This window comes from Equus caballus, chromosome 24 (genome assembly GCF_041296265.1).
Source record: "Equus caballus isolate H_3958 breed thoroughbred chromosome 24, TB-T2T, whole genome shotgun sequence".
Taxonomy (NCBI): Eukaryota; Metazoa; Chordata; class Mammalia; order Perissodactyla; family Equidae; genus Equus; species Equus caballus.
The window spans coordinates 16,512,261-16,540,224 of NC_091707.1; the positions used below are offsets into that span (position 1 = coordinate 16,512,261).

Sequence of the window (27,964 nt, forward strand, 5' to 3'; positions counted from 1 at the left end):
GGCCGTGGGGGCGGGGACGGCGGGCAGGAGCCCGAGCTGGGGCGTGGGCGTCCGTGCGACTGCTGAGTCGCACCCAGGCGTTGTGATTTTAGGTGAGTCATTTAGTATCTGTGAGCCTTCGCCGTGTCCCCCGTGAGATGGGCTGATCGCGGGTGTGTCCCGAGCCCGGGAAGGCCGATGGCGGGTGTGTCCCGGAGCCCGGGAAGGCCGATGGCGGGTGTGTCCCGGAGCCCGGGAAGGCCGATGGCGGGTGTGTCCCGGAGCCCGGGAAGGCTGAGCCGGCGGAGCGTGTCCTGCAGGGCCGGGCGCAGCCCAGCGCCCACTCAGCGGGGCCGGCGTCGCTGGGAGTGTTATCTGCAGCCGCGTGGAGGGACTACCAGCCCTCACTTCTAACAGTGAAAATCTTCTAGAAAACTTCAGAGTTCTGAGACAAAAGGCAGAACCGTCCGTCAAGAGCCGTGGTCCTTCAGAAGGCAACTTTACACCACAGCCGTGGGATTCCGTGGGGAGGTCGCAGTGTGGACAGAAGACCCAGCAGTAGCACCAAAGGCTTCCGGACTCCTGAGAGGCCCTGGAGGGTGCAGCCTTCGGGAGGAGGCTGAGGCAAGGTGAGTCAGCACACCTACCCACTTCCCAGAGAAGGCTCCCTGGGGCCACCGAGGCGCTCTTCCCAGAAACCGGGATCAGCCCCTCCCTCACCCCACTTTCCTTTATGTTTCAGTCAAGTCAGCGCCAAGAGGTACAATGGGAATAACAGTATAATTACCATGATGACAAATCTGCAAATGATGTTCCTTATGAAAATGAGTTCTCCTTTGGATATGCTGTACTTCCTCAAAAGGGCCGCTGAGTGGCAGATCTCCAGGTGGTGCTTCTTCTAAGTCAAAGGGAGTATCTGTCGGCAGAAATGTCTTAGGAGTGACCAGGAAGAGAATCTTTGTCTTTGGGAAACACCTGAGCACTTCACTGCTGGGGAGTGGGACAGAGGAGTCACTCCCTTCATAACATTTCCAATGGTATCTCTGTGCTGACTTTTTAAATTTTCTTTGAGTAATTGACTTCTCAGCCCCCCTTTTTTTTGGTGAGGAAGATTGGCCCTGAGCTAACATCTGTTGCCAATCTTCCTCTTTTTGCTTGAGGAAGCTTGTCACTGAGCTAACATCTGTGCCTATTTCCCTCTATTTTGTATGTGGGACACTGCCACAGCATGGCTCGATGAGCAGTGTGCAGGTCCACACCCCGGATCTGGGCCCGTAAACCCTGGGCTGCTGGCACACTTAACCACTACACCACCAGGCCGGCCCCTGTGCTGAGAATTTTATTTCAAGACAGTTATCTGTTGTTTTTCCCCAACATGGTCTTTCATCCATTAGTCTGTGCAAGACACTCCGTGGATACCATGGAGGATACAGAGCTTTAGGGAGCTTTCAATATAGTAGGGAAGATGACAACAACAACCATAAGAATAATGATGATGATAGCACTTACTGATGACTTGCTGTGTCCAGGCACTGTTTTAAGTTCCTTCAAACTTCTTTTTATCAAAACAATGCTATAAGTAGGTGGAATTACCATCTCAGTTTTAAAGATGAGGAAACAAACTTTTATTTGATGAGAGCTGTGAAGTTGGGCATCGTACTCAAAGATAAGCCCTACATACAAACACACAATGACACCGAGTAGAATTCCGGCACATGTCTTGGCAGTTTATAGGAGGGGAAGATTACTGCCTGTGGGTAGGCATCAGGGTATGCTTCACAGAGGCAGTGGCAATAGAGCAAAGCCTTCAAGGGGATAGGGGTTGAATTGTGACTGCTTCAAAAGACACGTCCTCCCCAAACCTGTGAATGTGACCTGTTTGGCAAAGAGTTATTGCAGTTGTAATGAAGTTAAGAAGCTCGAGATGAGATTATCCTGGATTGACGGGGGCCCTGAATTCAATGACAGATGTCCTTATAAGACAAAGGCAGAAGGCGATTTGAGACACAGACACACAAAGAGAAGAAGACCGTGTGAAACCATGTGAACAGGAAGGCAGAGACTGGCAGCCCTAGGCCAAGGAACCCCAAGGATGCGGCAGCCCTCAGGAGCTGGGGGAGAGGCTGGAACAGCTCTCCCTCAGAGCTCCCGGAAGATCCAACCCTGCCAATACCTTGGCTTTGGACTTGTGGTGTCCAGGAATGTGAGAGAATCCGTTTCTGGTCTGGGTTTTTTTTTTCTGTGAGGAAGATTCGCCCTGAGCTAACACCTGTGCCCATCCTCCTCTATGTTGTATGTGAGATGCCTCCACAGCACGGCTGATGAGTGGAGTACGTCCACACCCAGGACCCAAACCTGCGAACCCGGGCCACAAGTGAGGCATGCAGAGCTTTAACGACCTGGCCACAGGGCTGGCTCCTAAATGTCTTGTTTAAGCCACCCAGCATGTGGCAGTTTGTGATGGCCGTCCTGGAAAGCACATCCGAAGGGCATGTGAGACTCACTGTTAGCACAGATGCTAACGCGGAAACCGCAGATGTTTATGTGCGTCTCTTTTGGTTTGGCTGGAGCCTGAGGGCCCTGGAAGGAAGCAGGCTGTGGACGCTGGAGGTCGTGTGATGGAGGGCTCTGAGGACCCTGGAAGGAAGCAGGCTGTGGACGCTGGAGGTCGTGTGTTGGAGGGCTCTGAGGGCCCTGGAAGCAAGCAGGCTGTGGACGCTGGAGGTGGTGTGATGGAGGGCTCTGAGGGCCCTGGAAGCAAGCAGGCTGGAGCTGGCAGGAGGGCATATGGGCCTGAATTAGGGCAAGGGCTGTGGAAGGAAGAGAAGGACAGTGGGAAGGTGTCTTGTCAGAATCCAAGAGACTTGGCAATTGATAGATTGTCAGTGTGGCTTGCTAAGGAGCTTGCTTTGTATCTTACCTGCTATTGTTCATGCATTTTGTCTTCTGGCTGCATAACGCCCACACTTGAAATGAGCTACCCCTAGTCTTTTGGGTGCCTGTCGAGTTGTTTATTAATTTATTCTGGCTTCCTGGCAGTCAAACTCTGTTCTACATTGAGGGCTTTCTTTTCCTGAATCTCAGGAGCGTTTCTTTTGCCTTCTCTGTCCCTGTTCCTCCTACCTGAGCTAAACCTTAGAGACTGTTTCAGAACCCCAGTCATCTCTTCCGGGCTGCTGTGCTGCCTGAGCCGGGGGCAGGAGGCAGGGTTTCAGGGCCGCTGCACTGGCCTCACTCCAGCAGTCTATTACAGATCCAGTCTTAACATGTGATGCTAAGTGTGATGTCGAGGCAGCATTGACCAAGCTGTGACATCTGGAACAGATGCAAATCTTAGAGCCATGTCAGAAGTTAGACACCACCAATATCCGGAGACCTTTAATGTGGTCTGAGGTTTCAAGCCTCGTTAGCATTGTTTCCTTTGGTTAGTTTCCCAGAATCACACTGAGCCTCTTGATGTGGCTTTATAGTGTGAGACCAGTGGGAGGAACAGAAGAGGAACCAGTGTTTCCCCAGGGCTCACTCAATGCCAGTTATCATGCGAGGTGCCTTGCAAATGTTATCTCGTTTCATCTTCCCATCAGAACTATGAGGCAGGTGCTCTTGGCCTCACTTTACAGATGAGGAAATCGAAGCTCAAAGCAGTTAGGTCACACAGCAGTGGTGCTGCCAGGATTCAAGCTTGGGGCTTTCCCAGATACCACGCTGCCTCCTACAGAGGAGATGCTTTTTTGTCAGTGCTACTAAGGCAGTGGAATTCCGTTTTTGGCGTATGTGCAGCATTTGCCTGGTCCATGCTAACTTTTGACTTTGTGCCGTGAGTTTGTATGATCATTTCTCCTGTGCTCCCTCCCAGAGCCAGGCACTGACCTAGCACTTCCTGGACATCAGCTTCAAGAACGTGTGAGAACTTTCCAGACAGGTGGACTTGTGCTGTTTCCCAAAGGAACAAAAGTGTATTTTCGGCTGCAGTTTGCAGTTTTCTGGTTGCATCTCTAGGTTTGATTGTTTTGGAAAGAGTGAAAAATATGAGTCCTCTTTTGTAGCCTTGGTCTCTGCATTGGTTTGAGGAAAGGAAACGGCTTTGATACAGTGTCGTGGGTGGTACTGCCTGCAAAACCTGGGATGCCGGGGCCTCTGTTCACACCTTCTAGTTTCCAGACCCAGGCCACTATCCTCAGGACCCGAAGCCCACTGCCCTACCAGCCTTGGTTGGTGCTGCTTTTGTCCCGCTTTCCTCCTGATCGATCCCGGAATGTACTTCTCCCTTCTTTCTGCAATTTGAATCCTAAACTTTGTTCATGGCTCAGCCCCAGCTCGCTTCCTCCATTAAACCTCTTCTGATGGGCTTTCCTTTTCTGAGTTCTTGCAGCCAGTTGGCCTACATGGTGCTCTTCCCCAGCTCTCTTTCTGGTTCTGGGTGTGTGCTTTAGCTCTTTAATTGATTGTAGCCTCTCAGAGTAAGGAGGTTTTCCTTTTGGCCCCATGGTGCCTGGCAGAATGCTGGGCACACAATGAGGGCATTAATTATTGAGTCCATAAATTGCAGATACATTTCTAGAATGCAGATTACCTTGCAAAATTTGCATTGCTTTCCCCACTGTGTGTAGAATAAAGTGCAAGTTGCTGAGTATGGAATTAAAAAAAAAAACAACAAAAAATAAAACCTCCCATCTTCAGCTTCCAAACTATAGTTGCAGGCTCTGAAAAAGCTCTAAGTTATCACTGCTCCTTCAGTTCCCTCAGCTGGGAACATCATTTCTGGATTCTCCACCCCCGGAACTTCTTCCTAGCCTTCACATGCCACCTTCTGTGTGGAGCTCTCTTTCATCTCCCAAAACACAGCTAAGACACAATTTTCTTCCGTATGCCCATGCCATGTCACCTTGGTCCAATCAGGCCTGTATTTCATTTAACCCTGTCCTCTATTTCATCTGGACACTCCCTTCTTTCCTTGAGGAGTGGAAGGCTGTTGGTTCACCTTTACAGCCAGTTAATGCCCAACAGAGGATCAGCAGCCTTTGGCCAGGCTGGCTGTGCACAGGGTAGTTCCCGTCTGCTCGGAAGCAGTGGCAGCTCTAATGCTGGTTACCAGCAGCTTGCTTGGAGAGGAGCTAAAGGAGGAGGGCCAGGCGGCGATGGACCTGCTCCTCCCTTCTCTCCACCCCTCCCTGCGGCACAGTCTGGGTTCCTAGGTCTCCTCTCTGGAGCTTACCCGGCTTTCCTCAGCAATCTCCCTTTGCTGGAGAGGAGACAGAAATCGTTTCCAGTTCAAGTGCGCACGTCGCATCAGAGCAGCCAGGGCACCTGTGTCTTGTGAGTGAGCAGGCATTAAACCAAGCTCATCTCTCCTTCCCTCTAAAGCCCACGAAGCAGCAAACTTGTTTTCGCTGCGCAGGGGAGAGAGAGCATTGGGCCAGGGACGGAGCAGCCTGGCTGCTGCGGGGGCTGCCCCTCCTCGGGCGTGGTGCAGCAGGCCCTTTCCCTTCAACCGCTCACCCACGACTTGTCACTACCCACTGACCGTCTGGACCAGAGGGCCCACTTGACATTGTGATCCTGTGATCCAGATGTCAGCCGCTAAATGTTTCTAACTTCCCCAGCTTGCTGTGCTCATCCGATTTAGTAAAAATCTTTTATGATTTTAAAATCAATTTGTAAAATATGATTTAGTAAACCTTTTCTCAAATCCCCATGCCTTGTGCAGTAAGTCGCCCAGGGACTTTCCTGATGGCTCTGAACATTCTTGCTGGGAGGGCCATGGACAAGCCTGCACCCACTATGCCTCTGGCCTCTGCTTCCGTGGCTTTCCTGGTCTCCACTCTGTGCTCTGCCTCCTGCAGGCCCTGCTCCTTTTGCATATAGTATCAATACAAAACTTGATATATCAAAAATTTGGAGTGGAAATTTAGAGACTTAAACAGAGAGCTTGTGGCTGAAAACCCAGCAAATGAAAAGAAAATGATAATAAGGAAAGAAAGGGCAAGTTATCATGATGTGCCAAACAGGCTCAAGTAGGAATAGTATTTACATGGTAACCGTAATATAAATATTGAAGTTGATCTAACCGAAATTATGAGGAGTCTCTCCAAGGGTGGCGGAGGGGAGGAGCGGAAGAAGGCTAAACCCCTGTGTCCCCCAGGGCAAGCTGAAGGAGCACTCTGACAACCGTGAGGTCAAGAAGGAGCAAAAGAGGCCTGTTCTCACATCATTCCTGCATAGCCTCACTTCTCAGCTTGAGTGACCTCCGTTCGCAGCTTTTCCTGGCTCTTTCAGGCAATCTGGTGCATAACTCTATTAGGACACCACCATGATTTTTGGTTTACTTTTCTGTATACCATGAGATTGGGAGCTCCTTGGGGGAAGGACAGTATTTATAACCCCTCGGTCTGACACATAGAAAGTACTGAATTAATGAAGAATACTACACAACATTGCAAAAACTTACACAGTCATGGTGAAATTAAGAGGAATTTAAAGAGTCTGTTAAGTACCACAGTGTATTAAAATTAGAATCAAATCACAATGATTTAAAAACGTTTATCATTTTACTCCTAGAAGCCTTGAAACATTCCATCTTCCACGGTACTGAGCTGTAGTCATGCACATATCCCCACTTAACTCTTTAGACTAGTCTGAATTTTTCTTAACGAGAATAAGTGCTTTGGGCCCTTCCATAGGGACATTTATTTAACTTTCCTTGTTCATTAATAGACAGATTTTATATTCACATTTCTATTACCTCCTGCTGGAGTAATTTCATAAACCCTAGTTATCTCATTAGGAATAAGAAACCACTGTTCTCAGGAAACATTATGGGATATTAAATTGTGGTTTATAGCACAGATGTGTATTACTTTTAAACTCAACATCAAACAAGTTAATTGGTAATATACTAATTTCACTGGAGGTTGAGAGCAGGTGGGAAAATGAAGTTAGAGGATGAAAAAAAGTGACTACTTGATTAATAAAAATAGTTTTCTTTTTGTACAATTTCCTTTACATTATGAACTCTCTGAATGCATTTAAAATACAATTCAATTTGCCACAATTTGACTTACGTACAGATTTTTTTCCTAGAAGCACATCTATAACATAAACACGTCAATCTCTGTTTTCCTGAAAATGACAATATTGTGAGCTGTATGCTCCAAATGATAAAGGGAGTGAAGGAGGCATCTCTGACCACTACACTCAATGACCCACTTGCAGAATTTTTCTTGCCTGTCTTCACAGTTCTGTGCTTTGCTCCATGTCCAGGGAAGGAATACTTCGACCCGCGGACACAGCTGTGATTCTAAGGGATTGGAAAGTCAAGTTTCCACATGCCATCGGATGAGCAGATACAAAGAGAGTTTACGATGTTGATGGCGTGATTGTGCCTGGCTTATAAGGGGAGATGAGATTGTTGCCTTTGGAAAATACAGAAATGAACCACCCAGATCCCTCTGAAGGAAGGACTTGCCACCCAGCTACAGGCAGTGCGGTCAGCAGACAGCTTCCAGCTCTCAGGGCCTTCTCAGCTGCAGAGAGCTGCCTCCGCCAGGCCACACCCTTCCTGGGGTAGCCGGCGTCTGAGCGAAGATGACAGAGGAGATGGCGAAGGGTAATGTTCCCTCCAGAGCTCCCCAGGCTGGCCGAGGCTCGGCCAGGCTTGTCCCGCAGCTTGAGTCCTCTGCTCAGTTCTGCTTCTGCTCCCTTAACATCACAGGTGTTGACCCGTAACAAACACTTTGCACCTGAAACTCCATCTCAGCGTTGCTTCCAGAAAACCCAACCAGCAGCCTGGCTCACAATGAAGGGGAGAAGGAACACGGATGGGACTCCAGGGAACCACTAGGTTGCCTCCTCCGCTGCCACTGCCACTACCACTGCCAATGGTAAAAGTGAGTGGAATAGCACAGCAACTCAATAAAAACTGGATCACAGAAAGGCTCACATCCTGCAGAAATTCAAGTTTGATTCACTTCATCAGGTGAAAAATCCCAACCAACTGAGATGCTGGTGGAACGTCAAGCTAACATGAAGTAGGTGGTGGAAAAATAAGCCGTAAATACCAACTACGGCATTTGTAGAACATTGCAGAAATAACAATCTCAGCAACACGTGTGCTCTTCTCTGCTGCGCCGTGGACGTGCTGTGTCCTCTCGACTTCCCTCTCTCCCTTTGCCGCACAGTCACACGCGGGGCGGGTTGGTGGTAGTTCACTTTACATGTTCGTCTCCGTATTACAGGCTATCGAGAAGGGCTATGATGGAACGAAGGCGAAGTGGACATCTCCCGGATACCATGGACTTAAAGCTGGCTGTAGAAACTGTTCAAGCTTTGAGACTTTAAAGAAGGGGGGAGTATATTTTTGTTTGCATAAGGATAGTTTAATTTTGTTAGGTGAGAGGACTTTTGGGACTGTAGGTATGTGAGGAAAAGTATGTGTTGATATTAAGCGCTGCAGGAGTAGAATGGAGGAAGAAAGGTTACTTTAATAGCTAAATTTATTGAGCGCTTGAATTAACTCCTTTAATGAATTAACTTGTAATCCTCACAACAGCACCGTGAGAGTGGTACTATTATCACCCCCATTTACCGATGACACTGAGCTTCCTAAAGCATAAGTGATTTGGCCACAGACACAGAGCGCCCTTGACCTTCTGTGTGTGGGGCCCACGCTCCTCATCTGTCAGTTGTGTTGCCTTATTTGACTGGAGCAAAGACAGGTCATTCTTTTAGGTTGCCTGGCATCTGAAACCTCTTGTTGTGCTTGGGAAATTCTCCTCCACATGAATCTGGGGAGGACGCAGAGCCCACCAGCCCCTACAGAGCTGAGAGTGCAGCTCTCGCTTCCGGGTTGCCTCGCACCTTGGAGGTGGACCTGTGATGGAGGCCCGCCCGCCCGGTGCACTGTCTGATGGCCACTGCAGCAAGATCAAGTTTCGGCAGCACCAGGGCAGCAGTGCTAGTGGTGGCCTCAGTGTCCAGTGTCAGGGGTGTTGGAGTCATAAGCTGCAGCTTCCGGTGCTTGGCAGTGGCGATAGGCTTGTCCTCACCAGACCAATCTTGTAGCATTATTTTGGGTGTTCTTCGCTGTGAAGCTGTTGGGCTTGTCTGCGCAGCCTTCCCAGCAATTCCGCGAGGCATCCACTCTTCTGATTCATAGCAGCAGCCTCCTAGTTGTTTCGCCTTGTTTCTGAAATGAAATACCAGCTTATACATATAGAGCTCTTAGCTCTTTTGCTGTATCAGGCACTGTTCTAACTGCATTACATACAGGAGCCAAATGAAGTCTTAGAAAATCTTCAGACTTAAGTTCAACTATTGCCCCCATTTTACAATGAAGAGACAGGAGAGAGAGTTTAAATAACTGGTTCAAGGTCACACGGAGATGCGATTCAAGCCCAGCTGTCTGTTGCCAGAGTCTGTACTCAGCACCAGTCTGTCACTAGGGCCCCTCCAGTTCTGAATGCTGGGTTTCGATTCCACCCTCCCTTGGAGGACTGGATTTTATCATCAAAGAGTGTTTTTTCTTTTTCAAGAAGAGCTCATAGACACTGGTTCGTTTGAGTTCTCTCATGCCGGAGAGTGTCCCTCGTTTGCCTTTATATGTGAAGAGCAAATTTGCTGAATATGAATTCCTAGGTCACACTTTCTTATAGAACTCTCTAGGCATTGTTCTGCTGTCTTCTGGGATAGATAGATGATTTTTGTAGCGAAGTCTGAGGGCCACCAGATTTTTCTGTCTTGTGTGTAACTTTTTCTTTTTTGCTTGTAACTTCTGCTTTTCTTTGTCAAGATCAGTCCTTTTTCCTTCATTAGGATATTTTGATTTTGGGCATTCTACCTCAGTTTTTCCTGGGTCATGTTATGGCTTTTTGTCCTGAAGATTCCAATCCTTATCCTGAAATAATTTTCTTCTTTCATTTTTTGGGAAAAAAATTTAATAATTCACTTGTTTGCTTCTGTTCTTCAGGACCATCAATTACGTGTCTGTTACATCGACTTTGCCTTCTATTTCTATCATCTCTAATTTTTAAAATATCATTGTCCCTTTCCGTCTCTCTCTGGGGCTTTAACAAAGCCCGTCATTTATGTCCTTTACTATGTTTTTGATTATGTTTTTTCCACTTTTATTTCTCATGTAGTGTTTTTGGTAATGATTTTCTATTTCTATTCCAGTATATTTTTTTCCCCGAGCTCTGCTGGCTTGCCTTTTACCTCTGTTATTTTTTAAACTCTTCCTCTGTTTTCTAGGATAATTCCTCTTTCCTATGTATTCTTTACCTGTAGTGGTTAAAGAGTGCCATCGGGCAGCCTCCAGCTCCCTATGACTACCCCTTCCTCTCCCTGAGGGTTCACGCACGCTTCTTGTTTGGCGTTCAGGAGGTTAGTGTGGTGTAGAGTAAAATCCCTTAAACTCTCTCTCTCAGCCACTCGACCAGGTTATAGATAATACAAATTATTGCTGTCAGGGTCTCTCGTTCAGCTATCCCTCCCCCGCACTTTACAATGCAGAATTGGTGTCTCCCTAGGGCCACCTACTGCTTCTCCCGTGGATTCCCCATGTCCCTCAGTCTTGGTGCTGTAATCAAAGATGCTTAGGAACTATCACCTGTTCTCAGAACTACGTATACCGTGCCTGAGGTCCCAGGCTCTCAGTGTTCGCCAGCATTTCTGCCTTGAATGTGTTTGTCAAGTATGCTGCATGGTGGTTGTTTGGAGTTGTAGTATTTGCCTGTCTCACTAAAGATGGGATTAGGAATTGAGGAGTGGCTTACCTGGGAGGTTCCAGATCAGGGTCTCTCATGAGGCTGCAGTCATCTCAAGGCTCAAGTGGGGCTGGAGAATCCTGCCCAAGCTCACTGTCACAGTTGCTGGCAACTATCCGTTCCTTGTTGACTGTTGACTGGAGGCTTCAGTTCCCCACCACACAGGCCTCTGCACAGGGCTGTTAACACAGGGAACTCACTCCCTCCCGGAGAATGTGATGAGAGAGAGCGAGAGAGAGACAGGGAGAGAGAGACAGAGAGAGAGAAAGTGAGAGCAAGCACAAGAGAGCACCCAAAATGGAAACCACATTCTTTTACAATTTAATTTCAGAAGTGACATACCATTGCTTCTGCTGTATTCTTTTGGTCACACAGACCAACCCCGGTACAATGTGGGAAGGGACTATACAAGGATGTGAATACCAGAAGGTAAAGATCATAGAGACTATCTTGGAAGCTGGCTACTGCAAGTGTATGTATCTATTTGTGTGTCTGTATATGTGTATGTATATATGTGTGTGTGTGTGTGTGTGTGTGTATATACATGCATGTACATATTACACACACAAATTTACCGGAAGGATGTTTATAACAACTCTTTTTTTTTTTAAGGAAGATTAGCCCTGTTCTAACATCTGCTGCCAATCCTCCTCTTTTTGCTGAGGAAGACTGGCCCTGAGCTGACATCCATGCCCATCTTCCTCTACTTTATATGTGGGGCTCCTGCCACAGCATGGCTTGCCAAGTGGTGCCATGTCTGTACCTGGGATCTGAACCAGCGAACCATGGGCCGCCGAGGCAGAACGTGTGAACTTAACCACTGGGCCACGGGGCCGGCCCCAACAATTCTAAATTTAAATGCACTTAATAATATAGCTTCACAATATATGAATCAAAAATTTATAGAACTACGAAAAGAATTAAATAAATCCCCCATTATAGTGGGAGATTTTAGCTCACTCACCCAGTAACGAATAGATCAAGTAGATGAAAATATCAGTAAAGATAGATAAATTTTGAATAAGACAATGAACAAGCGCGATCTAATGGACATATATAGAAGCCCACAAAACAACTGGAGGGTGCACATGCTTTTCATGCCACACGGAACCTTATGAAATTTGATTACTTACCAGTCTGCAATTCGTGTCAATACATTTTAAAGAATTGGAACCACAACTTCTGACCACAATGCAGTTAAAAAATTCAAATCAATTTGTGAAAAGATGACCATGAAAATCCTATATGCTAGCAAAATTTTAAAATAAACTTCTCAATAATTCATAGGCCAAAGAAGAAATCATAAGGGAAAATTTAAAATACATAGAACTTAAAAATAAAAACAAATACTGGATATAAAAATTTTGGAGATTCAGCTACAGCGATGCATAGAGGGAAACTTATAGTCTTCAATGGATAATTTAGAAAGCCCAAAAGACTGACAATTAATGAGCTAAGCAGCCAATTAAAAAGTTATAAAAGTAACCACAGAATAAACCCAAGAGTAGCAAAAGTAGAGAAATAATAAAGTAGACATTAATGAAACAGAAAACAAAGGTAAAAAAAGGATCAAAAAGCAAGAAATTGATGCTTTGAAATGACTAATAAAATGAACAAACCTCTGGAAGATTAATTCAAAAAAAGAGAAAGGACACAAAAACACTACATTAGGAATAACTGGGACATAACACAATATGTAGGAGAGATTAGAAGGAAGTTAAGAGAACAGCTTCATGACAATAAATTTAAAAATAAAGAAAAAGAAAAAAATGCCTGGAAAAAAATGTAATTTACCAAAATTAACTAAAAAAAACCCAAACCCAACCCAACCCTGAGGATTCCTTTAAACACACAGAATTGGTAAATTCAGATGGAATTCTCATAAAGAAATCAAAATTATTCAGATCATTTTGAGGACAAGTTCTAACAAACATTCAATGCAAACTCTTCTTCCTTTTCTTTCCTGATCAAATAAGTGATGCGTGCCCAGAGAATTGCAGAATTCTTGACTTGTCTATTTTCTCCCTTCTCTGGGTTCCCCTTTTACTGCCCCTGGGGGCATCACCCCCAGCCTCTCTGGAGGCCGTGTTTCTGGCAGTCCACAGAAACGTCCCTGTGTGGCATTATGCTAAAGGCACGGCTTTGGAGTGGGACACACTCAATTGGGACCTATAAAACTATCAAGTATTGGGGCAATTTGTTCAACTGTTTTTGCTCAGTTTTCCCATCTGTTAACTGGGAACAGTGGTCTGATCTTGCAAGGTGGTTGTTATGGACTGTTTGTGTTCCCCCAATGTTCATATGTTAAAACCCTCCCCCGTCCCCTCCCCCTTAACCCCCAGTGGGATAGTATGGGTAGGATGAGATGAGGTCGTGAGGGTGGGACCCTCATGAATGGATTAGTGCCCTTATGAGAGTCCGGAGAGAGCTTGCTGCTTCTCTCAGCTCTCTGGATGCGACTAGAGGTTGGCAGCCTGCAAGCTGGAAGAGGGCTTTCACCAGATCTTGGCCATGCTGGCACCCTCATCTCAGACTTCCAGCTTCCAGAACAGTGGGAACTAAATATCTCTTGTTTATGACCCAACCAGTCTATGGTATTTCTGTTAAAGCAGCCTGAATGGACATAGACTAAGACAGTAGTAATAAGGCTAGAATGAAATTAGGTGCTTAGCGTGGTGCTTAGAACTCAGTAAACACTCAGTGCACGCTAATCATTGTTCTTATGATAACTCCATCCCCAAAGCTAATTTTCTCTGTATTATAGGGGCAAATAGATCTTTGAATTTTTTATTTTAATCTCTATTTATTATCTGTTGACCTTATTTATATGGGAGAAGGGTACACTTTTGGATTTTGATATATAAATACCCTTGAGATCTCTGGAAGAGTAAACCGGGCCATATGGTGATGGCTGTGTCTCTAATTGCCTTATAACCTCTCTGTAAACCTGTATCAAGTCCTTGTGAAATATCTTAGTTATTAGTACACCTCTTGTTTTAAGGACCCTCAAAGGTGAGTTGGTATTTAAATCTTATAATTCATAATGCCAGATGAGACCATTTTCTCTGTCATTATTTCACAGACATGCACAAGGCAGACTTTCTCACACATTAGGCATCATTGGACCCCTTATCAGCGTTTGGCATGCTTGCAGACTGAAAATTTTAGGTGAAAAATTTTAAAGATTGCCCACTAATAAAAAGTAATATTCAAAATGTATGATGATCATTTCAGATTTGTAAGAGGAATGACGTTGTATGCAATTTTCCTCAAGCCAGCGTGATAATAGAGAACTTGAGCTGTACTTTACATTGGTTTCTTTTCTTACTATTGATTTCTGCTCAATTAGAAAACTGGAACTCACCACCGTGGTTGGCTGAGAATGGCAGCAGGGGCTGGTTTTCCTTTCAGATAATTCTAGCTATTATTTGGATTGTGTGGACCCCATATTTTCAAACAACAACATCTCCCATCTCACAGCCATTTGTGGTAAGCCTTTGCTACCCGCCTCCTCAGGAGGCAAAATCTGCTGTGTTCTCTATCCTCTACGTCTTAGTTTTCTCTTTCCTTGTGACAAATTACTACAAACTTCAGCTTAAAGCAACACACATTTATTATCTCACAGTTTCTCTTGTCGATAGACTAGCACTGGGTCCTCTGCTCCGGGTCTCACAGGCTGAAATCAAAGTGTTGGCTAGCTGTGTCTTTATCTTGAGGTTTGACTGTGGAAAGATCCACTTCCAAGCTCCCTTGGGTTGTTGGCAGAATTCACGTCCTTCTGGTTGTAGCACTGAGGTCCTCATTGTCTTGCCAGCTATTGTCCAGGGACAACTCTTAGCTCCTAAAGGCTACACTCAGGTCATATCATGTGTCCCCATTTCAGCAATGGAGAACCTCCCTCTCATTGAATCTCTCTCATGCTGACTTGCCCTTCTGTTACCAGCCAGAGAAAACTCTCTGCTTTTAAAGGATTCATGTAATTAGGTCAGGCCCATGTGGATAATAACTCTATCTTCAGGTCAGTTGATGAGTAATCTTAATTATATCCTCAAATTCCCTTTTGCTATGTAACAAAACCCCCCATGCAGCATCATCATGAGAGCAATACCAGGGGGCAGACATCACGGAGGCATCTTGAAGTGCTGCCTACCACACTAAGTCTGGGCCTATGACTTGCTTTGTACAGAAGAATGTGGCCCTAGGCCTTAAGAAGCCTTGCAGCTTCTGGTTTTGCCCCCGTGAAATGCTTCTTCTTGGAATTCAGCCATCATGCTCTGAGAAGGTTCAAGCTGGCCATGTGGAGGAGAACTGCGGTGTCCCAGAGACAATCCCAGCTGTGCTCCCAGCCATTAGCCAGAACCAACCACCAACCATGTGAATAAGGCCATTCTCAGATAGGCCAGCCCCTAGTCAAGCCATCCTCGCCAACACCACCGGCTCAGATATAAGTTGTTCCAACCGAACCCTGTCCAAATTGCAGAATTATAAGCAAATAAATGATTGTTATTGTTTTAAGCCACTAAGTTTTGGGGCAGTCTCTTATGCAGAAATGGAAGACAATTTTCAGGGCTCCATCAGATGCCAAGACTGTAGCAGATCACACTCAGACATTGAATTTTGACCATGTTGGGTTAGGAGAGAGGGTAAATGGATTCTTTTTTTCCTTTGGTGAGGGAGATTGGCCCTGAGCTAACATCCATTGCCAATCTTCCTCTTTTTGCTTGAGGAAGATTGTCACTGAGTTAACATCTGTGCCAATCTTCCTCTACTTTGCATGTGGGATGCCACCACAGCATGGCTTGATGTGTGGTGTGTAGGTCCGCTCCAGGGATCCAAACTTACAAACTCCAGACCACAGAAGCAGAGCACGTGAACTTAACCACTGTGCCACTGGGCCAGCCCCGGCAAATGGATTTTTAATTCATTCTTTGGTCACTGTGTACTCTGAAAGTGACTGATTTACTGTTGCAGCTCTTGAATGTGATTTAAAATATGCCAGATAATACATCCCTGATTTATCTCCCAGATGTCTGAAGAATCATCAAGAGTTAGTGAAAATTTAAGGCCTCAGTGATTGAGTCAGTTGTACACAATTCAGTCTTCAGAAGACATCCCAATATTTTACCCCCAACATTCGGAATCTAGACAGTTGTGCCTGCAGTTAGCTTCAGGTCAGCTTCAGACACACTCTACGCTCCTCCTGAGGTGCCCTTGGATGCCACATCTTGAACTCTCCGCCACTTATGCCACCTTAGTGACAGCCAAAGCTACCCAACTCCACTGGGGCCCACAGGGTTCTGCTTCCAATCTGACCAGCCACCCACGGGGTATGCTGGGTCCCTCCCCTTGCTACTGTCCCGCAGGCAGGCCAACCACTCAGGAGCCCGGGAGTTCTGTATCCTCCTGTCACTCCCGGACCCAGGCAAATGGCATACCACAGGGCCTGGGCTCTACCTCCCCAGAGGTCACCAAAGGGGCTCGTACTGATTAGTGTTCTCCAGAGAAACAGAGCCGACAGGCTGTGTGTGTGTGTGCTGTCTACTGCTTTCTCTGAGTAAAGTACAGTGTGCATTGGCATTCAGGCACAGCCTCTTCTGTTTGAATTTCATGCTCGTTACGTCCCTGCTGGGTGCTCTGTCAGTGCTGATCTCAGCACACTTTTTCCCGTTGAGATTATGACTCACAGAACTTTGGGTAACAAGCGAATGGTCAGCATGGAGTTTCGGGGATAAGGAGAAGAGAGTCATCTAGAACTTCTCCCTCACATTGGCTCTCACGATATGCCGAGAGCTGCTTTACACCTGCTCTCCGGTGATTTCCTCCTCCGTTGAAGTCCTGGTACGCGCAATGCATGGAAACTGCTCTTACACGTCGTGCGCAGTTATCATTAGGTGCCGCCATAGGCTCATCCCTTAAAGGATTTTGCCAATAGCTTTGTCTGTCTTCTCTCCAAACAGGGTGCTTATCGTTTGCTTTGCAACTATTGTTCAGCAATACCATGACATGTACCTACTTTTAATAAGACTTATAAGAATGAGTGCTAGGCGCTGTTTCAGTCCAGCAGGAAGTTTCCTCGCTTTCGTGTTAGAGAACATCAGTTTCTGTTTGTTGTGGAGAACACAGGACTGTCATCCGAGTGGTTGTGGTGCTCCGCTTGAACGTCCAAAGGTTCCTGCTGCCGTTTGACGGCGTTGAAGCAGACACGCTGGGAGGAGGACGGACGGCGAGCGGGTGACGTTCGACCTCAGACTCGGCGGATTTCCCGTCCACACTTTTCACTTTTGCTTACGCGTGGGAAATCAGTAGACTCACAGATTTACTTGTCCCAGCATGGATAGACTCGCATTCTGTGTTTGTTCTAGATCCCTGATCACTTTTTACGTTTGTGGTGTTCTCAATTATAGTGTTTATATTATTATTTTCATTACTATATTTACACTTCAGTGAGCCGCTTTTATGCTTCTGTTTCATTTTTGTGAATTGGACATAAAATATAACGAAGAGCAATTTCAAAAAATGCAAACAACAAATATGAGCACCGTTAAATGATATGAAAATATGCTGAGATAAATTATACCACATTAATTGAATGTAAGCTGAAGCAAACTAATCAAAGTAGTTCTTGTAACATATTTACTGCCTTAGGAATGTGATGATTATTATTCATGAAATGAGATTCATAGGAAAATCATATTTGATTATATTAATACATCTCACATTTTTAAATGTATGTGTAACCGTTTATTAGGTTTTGCTTGAGGCTTTAAGTTATGATAAGTTTCAGACACCAAAAGTTCTAAGGTCACCAGGCAGAAACTTTAGAGTAGATGCTCAAGATCCATAGAGGCTTCTGCAGTGATGGACATGTTCTGCATCTGGGCTTTCCAGTACAGTAGCTACGAGCCACACGCAGCTATTGAACACTTGGCTTATGGCTACTGTGACTGAACTTTTAATTTTATTTAATTTTGATTAATTTAAATTTAAATAGTGGAAGACCACACAGAATTAAATGGCTCTTAAACTCTTCACTCGCCTGAGAGTATAGACAGGTTAGGAGAGAGTGGATTGGAGAGCTATGATGTGGGTTCCCCAACTGCCACCCACAAGTAGAACTAGTCGGGGGATGCCCCTCACTCAAGCATAATGAAACACGCTGTGTTCCAGAAATCTAAAGGATAAGAGCAGGGCTGGCCAGCTGCGGACATGCAAATAAAAGTATAGTGGGGCCAAGACTGTCTGAATGGTTCCCAAGACCTAGATGTGAAAGAGAGAGGTGTGGGTGCTCACCCACATACTGCCTGAAAGAACTTCCTGGAGGGGTGATCAGCGCCTAGCAGAGACTCTGAATAAATCACCAGGTTTCCAAGGGCTATAGAAGGAGTAAGACAGACAGACCAACCAGACAGACTTGAGATGTGATTGCTCACATCAAAGAAGCTGCAAGTAAAACATCTCTGATTGGGAAGTCTCTGAAGAAACTATGGAAGTCACCCACAAAAGAAAGTCAGCTTTAAACATCTGCCAGGACCGAAGTCTTGTCGTAGGTCAGTCGAGGAGAAGTTTCCTGCCTTCCTTACTTCTTTCTCCTACCCACTCCCTGCACTGCCTAAGGGATTAGAAACCATGGTTAGGAAGCAGGACAAGAGGGGAGTGTATGAGCCCAGACATTCTACTTTGACTAAAGGTTATTTGTGTATTTCAAGTCATGGTAGGGATGTTTTTCCCCAGAAGGGATCAGAAAAATCATGAGACTGCTTGAGTTTCCTGCAGAGGCATAGGAAGAACTAGCTCCATCTAATAAATTTGAAGGGATAATGAAAGGCAAAATTAAGTTGCTTTATGATTATAGCTCGCAAGTCCAGCTTGCTCAGTCTACTAGGTATGTATGTGAACAAGACTGTTTCATCATTTCTTTCTCTGAAATAGATCAGCAGAAAACCACTCAGTAGAAGGATATATATTGGACATTGCTGGAGTCCCCCCCAGCTCTGCTTTATTGGGCTGTCGACCCACCCCCAGAGCCGTGAGTCACGTCACTCATAGCTGTGCTCTTCTCCAGAGAATTGCTCTTGTCTAGAGAGAACCATCTCATCTGGCAATACTTGGGAGGTTGTTAGCCACTCCCCAGTCACCCTACCAAAAAACTGACCCATATGGCAACAAAGCCCTTTGCCTTAAGGGAACACTAACTCTGTGATGCAAGCCACATTCCAAACTCCCTCTGGGATCAGGGTGAAGCTAGACTCCAGCTGAAATGATGGCTTTGCTGAGCGTTTTCTCTGTGCAGTCCTGCTGCCCTTCTCACTTGCAGGTTTTTCCAGGAGCGCTGCTCAGTAAGTGGCTCGCCCGTCCCACCTCGGGCTCTACTTCTGAGGAGCCAGATCTGAGACATAATTAATAACTTTTAAAGAAGACTTTAAAGTAACTCTTAAACTCTTAAAAGAAACTTTAAAGTCTTCTGTAAAAGTTATTAATTATGCTCATTCTTTTCATTGATTTTCTTAGATGTTTCCAGATTTTTAAATTTCATGGACCAGTAAAGTTTTAAAGAAATTTGGGGACCAGCAAGGGGTTACCAACTTTTAGTTTTGCAAATAAAAATTAAGAAAAAAACCTCTCTGTGACAGATACCACCAGTAGTATATTAAATCTCACGCTCTTCTTCCTCGTTTGCGGAATTCCAGTTTTGTTCAGGTACCTAGTAGCCAGGAGATTCAGGTTAAATTGGGCTCCTTCCCTGCAGCCAGGCGTGAATCTTTTTTTATTTTGGTGAGGAAGATTGGCCTTGAGCTACCATCTGCGCCCATCTTCCTCTACTTTGTACATGGGACGCTGCCACAGCATGGCTTGGTGAGTGGTGTGTGGGTCCACATCTGGGATCAAAACCTGCGAACCCTGGGCCGCCGAAGCAGACAGAGCACACAAACTTAACCACTGCACCACTGGGCCGGCCCCATAGGGGTGGATCTTCATTAGTATAAGCCAGTAACGCCATCCCAACCCCCTCGCCAATGATCTGTTTTGGAGTGCACCTTGACTTAGTTTTAGTCAGTGACGTCTAACGGAGGAGCTGTGTGGAAGGTTCCTCTACTCTTAAAAAGAGAGTGACATGAAGAAAAAGTGCTCTTCAGGGCAGAATCCAGGTTGTGGGGCTTGGAGCTTATACAATTTGGGGACCCTTTTTAAGAAAAAGGGTATAAAATTGTTTTGATTTTCCAGTTTACAAAAACACGTGACCAGGTGAATGCGTTGCTCGGGTCTTTCCCGAGCCTTGGAAAATCCTGGGAGAGAGAAGGGGTCTGCAGCGTAAGTTTCTTTAGTTTCATGGTAAATCACCTCTGGCAGCCTTTCTTTTTTGCACATTATTGTCTTCATGGGACAACTGGAACTGTGGCATCCATCTTGGGACCACGAGGAAAGCTGGTTTAAGGGGCCAAGCCAGCACACTGAGGTTGGCACAGTGCGAAGGTGAGAGGAACCTTGTTGGAATCACAGCATCCGAATTTCTCAACCCTAGAACTGCTTTGAAAGTGCAGGCTTCTTGTGTGAAAGTGATGAATAGCTTTATTGTTTAAGCCACTCTTCAATAATTTGTGGGCAAAAGCATCCAAACAAAACCAACTACCACCTACGTCTGCATTGTTTCACACACACACGCAGGCACACAACCCTGGATATGTGGAAAGGAGGTAATCTCAGCACATGGATGGTCCTTTCTATCAATTAAACTAGCTTTATGGCAAACTCAATTCATTATGCTACTTTTTCTCATTGCTGTAAACCCAGTGAACACTTCACTATGATATTTCAGTCTAGACGAGTGCTACTCAAAGTTTGGTCCCTGGCTGGTGCCAGTCCATGAACTGTTCGTTACCAGTCTATAATGAGTCAAGTACAGAAATTGAGAGTAAGAATTTAGAAACTTTTTATAGTGCTTAGAGATTTGACAGAATAATTTTATGTCTGTTGAATGTAATAATTTAAATTTTGGGAGGTTTGTACTTTGTGTGTCTTTGATTTTTAAAAATTTTGGATTTATAGAAACATTGTGAAGTAGTACACAGCGTAGCCATATACCCCACACCCAGTTTCCCCTATTAGAAACATCTTACATTAGCATGGTACATTTATTATAATTACTGAACCAATATTGATACATTATTATTAATAGTGTTCATACTTTATTCAGATTTCCTTAGCTTTTACCTAATGTCCTTTCTCTGTTCCAGAATCCCATCCAGGACACTGCATTACATTTAGCTGTCACGTCCCCTTAGGCTTCTCTTGGCTATGACAGTTTTTCAGACTTTACTTGTTTTTGATGACCTTGAGAGGTTTGAGGGGTACTGGTCAGGTATTTGTAGAATGTTTCTTAATTGAGATTTGTCTGACGTTTCTCTCACGATTAGTATGCTCTGTACTTTAATTTCATTATTTAGTAAAGTTATTCATTTTTATTGTATTTTACCAAAGTATCAGTCTGCAACAGATTAGAAAAACCCTGGTCCCTTACCACGGCTAGCTGGAGCAGCACTGGTCCAAACCACTCTGGTTCCAGGCTCAGCATCTAAAATTCTCAACCATCTCTCCTAATGAAACTACTGTTTACCTTGGATACCATTCTGTTTTCTGAATCAAAGTATTAGGAGTGGGGCTTCTAAATTTGAATCTTAAGAAAAGATAAATTACCTTTTTAGAAGATTATCTTTTTGGCTATCTATGGTGTGTCAGTAAATGCATGGTAGCTTACAAAGCATTTGAAAAAACACACACAGATAAATTCTCCACTATCAAGAAAAGGTAATGTTCTAAATCAAGATCTTGATTCAACAGAGTGTTGTAAAATTTAAGCCGGAAGCAGTGGAGGAATCATCCAAACCAGAAAACAGCCACAGTGAGGATTCATCTCCAGTCTGCTTTGTCTTACCTCATCACTGGTTCTACTTTTGTCTTTCTGTCTCTTCTCTCTTAATTTCACTAGATCAAGTGCCTTCAGCGTGAGAGCCAGACTTTTTTCACTATATCGCTTCCTTCAGTGGTTATCACTGCCATCAGCATCTTTGTTGTTTCATGTCTCCTCTGATGTACTCATTTTGATGACACGAGGAGTCCCCTAAACCTTGCTTCTTTGGGGGTTCTCTCTTTGAGCCTGTGTCTGGAAACCTTGCTATAGTGAGGCTGCTTCGGGCTTTGATGAGAAAAGCTTCACGTGGTCTGTGTTCCCTCTCTAGAGCTTGATGCTTCCAGTTGCAAGATGTGTGTTACACAGTGTATATAAACCATTGTATGCCACTTCCTCTTGTATATTTTTGTAATTCATGAAAGTATAGCCAGTTTTTTTTCTTTGTTTAGTGTCACAGCCTTTAATTTTTTGGCTTAGATCTCCTTTTTGCTGTTGAAGCTTTGACTTCGCTGGAAAGCTGTTCTGCCTTCTCGCCTCACTTATGATAAACGCAGCCATGCGCTTGAGTTCGTTTGTGTCGGTTGTCCAATAAGTCAGTTGAGTAGCTATGGAGGGTTTCAGTGAGAGTTTGTCTTAAGGCTTTTGAATCTCATTTTAAAATTTTGGTAAGACATCCTCGCCCCTCTCCTTGATCTTTACGTAACAGTTGCCAACACAGAAGGATGAAGAAAAGCCCGGTAAGACTATCTCTTCATTCATTCAGAGATGTTTGTGTGCAAGATGCTGCTGATGCCCCACATTTTGGGCTTACTTGAAAGGTAGATTGCTCCTGTTCATTGTGGGAAACACAGGTATGTTTTTGAACATTCTGTCAGAGCCATTTTTTCCTGAGTGTGTTTCTTTAGAACCACTTTATTTCCTTGCTACAATTTCATCTGTATTCGCCTCTGATCTGGGACCTGCGCGTCAGATGTCTGTCATGATCGGTTTCTTTATTTCCTGTCCTAATTCATTTTAGAGAACTCCAGGAAAGACGAATTATATATCCTCCTGTGGGTCTGGCTGGCCAAATGTGAATTTGCCACAGAGTCGTTTCCTTGCTCATTTGTTCATTCACTCGTTCATTTATTTGTATATTCAGGAAGTGTTTATAGAGAACTTAGTATGGAGCAATGCTAGTGCTAGGTATCAGAGATACAGTGGGGAAGACAGGCAAAATCCTTGATAATAAACTTTTGATTTAGTGGGAAAGAGACACATTAAATACATAGATACAGATGTAACTAAAGACGAAATTCTGATGGAGGCTGAGAATAAATACAACTACAATTATCCTAGTTTTGTGACTGGAGATTGGGGGCGGCAAAGACTGTCTCAGGGAAGTGACATTTAGACTGACACTTGAGAGAGAAGGGGGGCTGGCCCGGTGAGATGGAGAGAAAGACTTCCCATCATCAACCCACAGGCTGGCTGAATGTGGTTCTCTTTGCTTTTTCCTTTAGCCTGAAAGAATTTACTCATTCAAATTATACCGAGAATCCACTATGTGCCAGGCAAAGACAAAAACTCGTATGTGGAAAGAGTATTAAATACGCTTTAATGAAAGAGGGAAATCATTTTATTTGTGATTCTAAGATCATTTTTGCCTTTGCAGTTCATGTCTCCTCTTAGGTTAGTACTTGACTAAGAAAATACTTAAATGCATTAAGGACAGAGGGATGAATTATAAGGGTTGGCAAAAAACTAATAATCTCGAGCTCACCAATAACCCTCAATGGACTTCAATTTCTTTATCTTTATTGTGATGAGCCAGACTAGATATGATGCCAAGCTTCTCCCAGCTTCAAGTTTTGGTTAAGAGCCACTAACTTTCAGTATTTGTCTATGAGAAATAATTCTTGCAGCATTATTACTTGTAATGTTTTATGTGAAATATACAAAGGAATTACTTCTGTGAATGTAGTTTTGAATTATATAAAGATGTTTGCAAAATCTTATTTTTATTTAGCTGTCACTAAATTTCTTATCACTGTTTATCCCTATTTCAATTCACCAAGTGTACTATAGCTTGGAAACTTGTACTCAAGGAACACTAATCAAGTGCATATTCAGGCAAGTGTAATCAGTTACGTAGTTAATTATGTATATAAATTTCTTTTTGAATTCATTGATGTTTAAGCTCTGAGATTTAAAACTGTTATTTGGAACTGGAAAGCAAAATTTAGTGCCAGGCATTAGACTTTTTTCTCTTCCTGCTCAATTGCAGAAAATTATAAGATACTAAATCTTAACCTAATAGTACAGTTATAAAATGTTATATGGAAAATCCTTTGTGTGTATTCACGCATATATACACATATATTGCTCAAAGGGATATGCAAATACTGTTAAATGTATTACAGTTTGGGCCAGAAACAAAGCCTCTGGCAAAAGACTGAGAGAGTGCTGCAGCATTTTGCCAATTTTAAACCTGTTTCTATTCCTCTTCTGATTTCTGGCTGATACATGAGTCACCTTTGTCATTCTGCTTAGATGGCATCAGCTTGGCTGTGCCCTCATCAAATTAATTAATAAAGATTCCAAATGAATCATAATTTCATCTAAGGAGTAATTTTGGCAAGAGGATGACTTGGCTCAAGTCTCTTGCTGCTTTTCTCCAAGGAGAGTATTAATTTTGGAGTCCTGGTCACATTTCCGTAATGCATCCCTGTGGACCACTACCTGCCGTTGGATAGAATGGGAGGTTTCTCCACCCACTCTAAAGGTGACAACACAGAGAATAAAACCTCTACTGTACTCGTAAGGGAAAAAATAAACCTAATAACTGTTTAGGTGGGAAATGGGTTTGGAATCTGATAAGTCAGGATTGAATACAGTTTTCAACAGTTATTTGCTATGTAATTCAGTGTCCCTGTCTAAAAGTGAGGTAATAATTCTGTAATCCATGTGCGAGTAGTCCTTGTTGATTGCCCCATACTTTCTTCGGACTCAGCTCAGTATATTCACATTTCTGGGAAAAAATAAGCCAAAATCCACATTGAAAAGTAATGAAGACCTTGACTGGGGTTATTCAGGAAAAAATAAGGGATTACAATGCACAACACACAGCAAGGTTCTCTAAAACTCCTCTTAAACATTTTTACTTTCCCCCATATTTCAGTGCCTATGTCAATTTTCATATGCACGAGTTAGGGTAATGACAAGCTACTATAATGAAGAGACCCAAAATGCAGCGATCTAAAGAAAAAAGAAGTTTCTCCCTCCCTCTCTCTCTCTCCTAACAGGCAGGAGGTAGATGATCCAGGTCAGCAGAGCAGCTCCGTCCCGTATTGTTCAAGAACCCGTGTCTTTCTAAAGTGTTGATCTGCATTGCTATCACGTGCTTAATAAAATCGGATGGAGGGAAGGGAGGAAAGAATGTGGAGGAGGCAGAGCTCTGTGCCTGAAGACACAGGCTCATAAATACACATTGTACTTCTGCTAACATTCTGTTGGTGACAACTTAATCCCTTGGCTACGCCTGATGTGGCAGTGTGCAAACTGGCCGTGATCCTTCCCTCTGCCTGTATCCAAGCTGTTTTCAATGTGATCTTGCAGCTCCTCTGATCAAGAGGTAGAGTTGGTTTCTCTTCCTCTTGAATCTGGCTTGGCCTTGTGATTAATTTTTGCTAGTGGATTGCGGCAGAAGTGATATTGTGGCAGCTCAGAGCCTAGACTCTAAGGGGCCTTCTACTTTTTCTCTTGGAATCCTTTCCAGCTGCCATGTGAACAAGTGAACAAGTCCATGTGAACAAGTCCAGCAACCTGCTGGAGGATGAGAGACCACGTGGAGCAGAGATGAGCCGTTCCAGCTGAGCCCCGCCCACATTGATGACACAAGAATTATGAACTAAATAAATGGTTGTTTGTTGTAAGTTGGGTTCTCTGGGAAGCAGATGCTGAGATGGGGTCAGGAATACAAAATACTTGTGAAAGGAAAAGGGAAGGAAGCAGGGTTTGGCTAGGGTTTGGCTAGCAGAGCATGACGTTCCTGACAGGTCTCCATCAGTCCAGCAAGGAGTTCCAAGCAAAGACTGCCCATTAGAGGAGTTCTGCATTGGACAGAAAAGCTTAGGCCTTGGAACCACGGTCTTGCGCAGTCACTGGCTAGGTGCCACTCTGAGATGACAGTGACCTCAGTTTGAAAGCTGTCAGCTAACTCTACTTCTTGCTGTCAAGCAGCGAGTCCTCACCGGAAGAAGAACCCACATGGTGCATCTCCACGTGTGCCACATTGTTCTAAGCCACGAAGATTTGGGGTGATTTGTTATGTAGCAAAAGCTAGCTGATTCACATACCTGCAAGAGAGCTGGGACATATAGTTGAGCTGGGCAGCCTCAGCAAGCAAAGGAGCTGCCCTTCTTAAAAAGGAGACTGTGGGCGCAGGTGTGTGTGCAGCCGATCGCAAATGCTTCTACATGAATGTTCACCCTGGATTACTTACCTTCCGTCATTGTGAAAATGAGAGCGAATGTATATAAAGTCCTGAGCAGCGTGGTCAGAGTGGGCCCAGGCTTTGGGGGTAGGAGCTCATATCATCTGCAGTCCCTTTTTTAAGAAAAAAAGTGCGAAATTCCAAAAGCAAAATTAAGTGAAGACCTTGGAAAGAGCCTTTGTAAGTGAGAGCTCTGAAGGTTGTCCTTCATTAGCTTTGTAGTAAACCTGCCCCTGATGAGGGCTGACCGATGGTAGATGTTTAAAAAATTATATGTTTTTGTTTGTCCAGTGAAGATGAAATCACATAGCCATTCATTGATTCTCTAGTCACCATTTGCACAAACAAGGTGTTAGCAGGTTCGCTTAGGCGCAAAATCCATACCAACTTCCATTTCCTGCCCAAGGGGCGGGAGGTCCTCATCAGAGGCAGAGGCCATTTGATTCTTTTTGTCTTTCTGTCCTATGAGCCTTCTGTGACAGGGGAATCTGCAAACTTGTGAGGCAGAGTCAGGCTTTCCCTCTAGACGCTGAAAACACCAGAAGTGCGCTCTCCGAGCCTCTCTTGGAGCCAGGATGGAGGCACAGCAGCAGTCCACCAGGGCACACTCGCTGGCCTTTGAGATGAAAACAGTGGAGTGAGAAGGAGCCTGGCAGAAGGCTGTCTGGAGGTACAGGAGGTGCCACTGGCGGCAATGCCCAGTGTCCAGGGTCAGTGGCACAAGGGTGCAAGTTGCAGTGGCTGCGCCCAGGGGCAGTATCAGTGCTGTCGTCCCTGCATCAGTCAGTAGAGATTCTGGTCTGGTTCACGGCCTCCCAAAGATTCCATGAGGTGCCCAATATCTTTCAATAGATCTCCTTTCTTGCTTAGAGCAGCCAAAGTAGTTTTTGTTTGCTTGTGACTGAGACCCTGAATGACATACAATTCCTGGGTTTAATTTCAGCCCACACATCTGAGGCACAGGAATTGTGTCCTTCAGTTTGGTGAATTCTTCCATCTGGATGCTGTGGAAAGAAGAATGTGCTTCCATGAGAACCTGATGAAAAGCATTTTCCTCCTTCGAATCAGGTGACTCAACTTTGGTGTCTTGCTATATGACCTCGGTGACACAGTTTCTAAAGTCTCTAAAATGTCGCTTATAATCCACGCACCGGGGTTGGTGTGAGTCTTAAATGTGACAGGATATGTGAGAGTGATCTTTACGTTGTTAAGTACTTAACAAGTGTAAGTTATTTTTAAATATAAAACAATCTATGAAGCTCTTTCTCCAAAGCAGCTGCACTGATCCCCCCTTTGGAGAGTGTGGACGGCAATTAAAGTCAGTTTACAAGCTTGTACACATTCTTCACAGAATTTGAGCTTGTTCCAACTTGTTTGTGCAGTTAATTGGTGGCATGGACTATGCCAAATGTACGTTTGTAATTTTCTGCTTGCTGTGTAAGTAGTAGGAGTCACCCAGCTCACCGACGCTTAGGTATTTTTCAAAATTTGTGAAGAAGTAAATTTACATTTGGGTTCTTGAAATAAAAGAAATTTAATGTGGGCAAAAATAATAGTTTCGTGATCATTTATATAATTCACAGATTGATGTTAGCTCTTTTCCATTCTTACTGTGGAGTCTCAGAGTTTCTCTTTGGAGTTTCTCTCGGTTGAAGAACGTGGATAAAGAGCGGGAAACCCATCTTGGAGAGAGTAGGGGTAAAGAGTATTTTTGTATTTATTCTTGAGATTCTTGGCAAAATGTTGTTTGGTCTGTATATAACATATTCATTACAGAGAAATTGGAAATATAAATAAAAAATTTATAAACCAATTATTACTACTTTGGCATTTAGTTGTCTATTG

The 27,964-nt window shown here is 44.4% G+C and overlaps 1 long non-coding RNA gene across 2 annotated transcripts; it reads left to right on the forward strand.

Annotated features, from left to right (window-relative positions):
- On the forward strand, positions 1 to 27,933 carry LOC138920559 (uncharacterized). Of its 2 annotated transcripts, XR_011431958.1 has the most exons (5): positions 1 to 92; positions 411 to 608; positions 25,403 to 25,555; positions 27,063 to 27,187; positions 27,703 to 27,933. It is a non-coding gene; the product is annotated as an uncharacterized lncRNA (long non-coding RNA). The 2 variants fall into 2 exon arrangements; XR_011431957.1 differs by lacking the exons at positions 25,403 to 25,555; positions 27,063 to 27,187; positions 27,703 to 27,933 and adding an exon at positions 7,240 to 8,083 and having other exon boundaries at positions 16 to 92.
- The last annotated feature ends 31 nt before the right edge of the window (positions 27,934 to 27,964 follow it).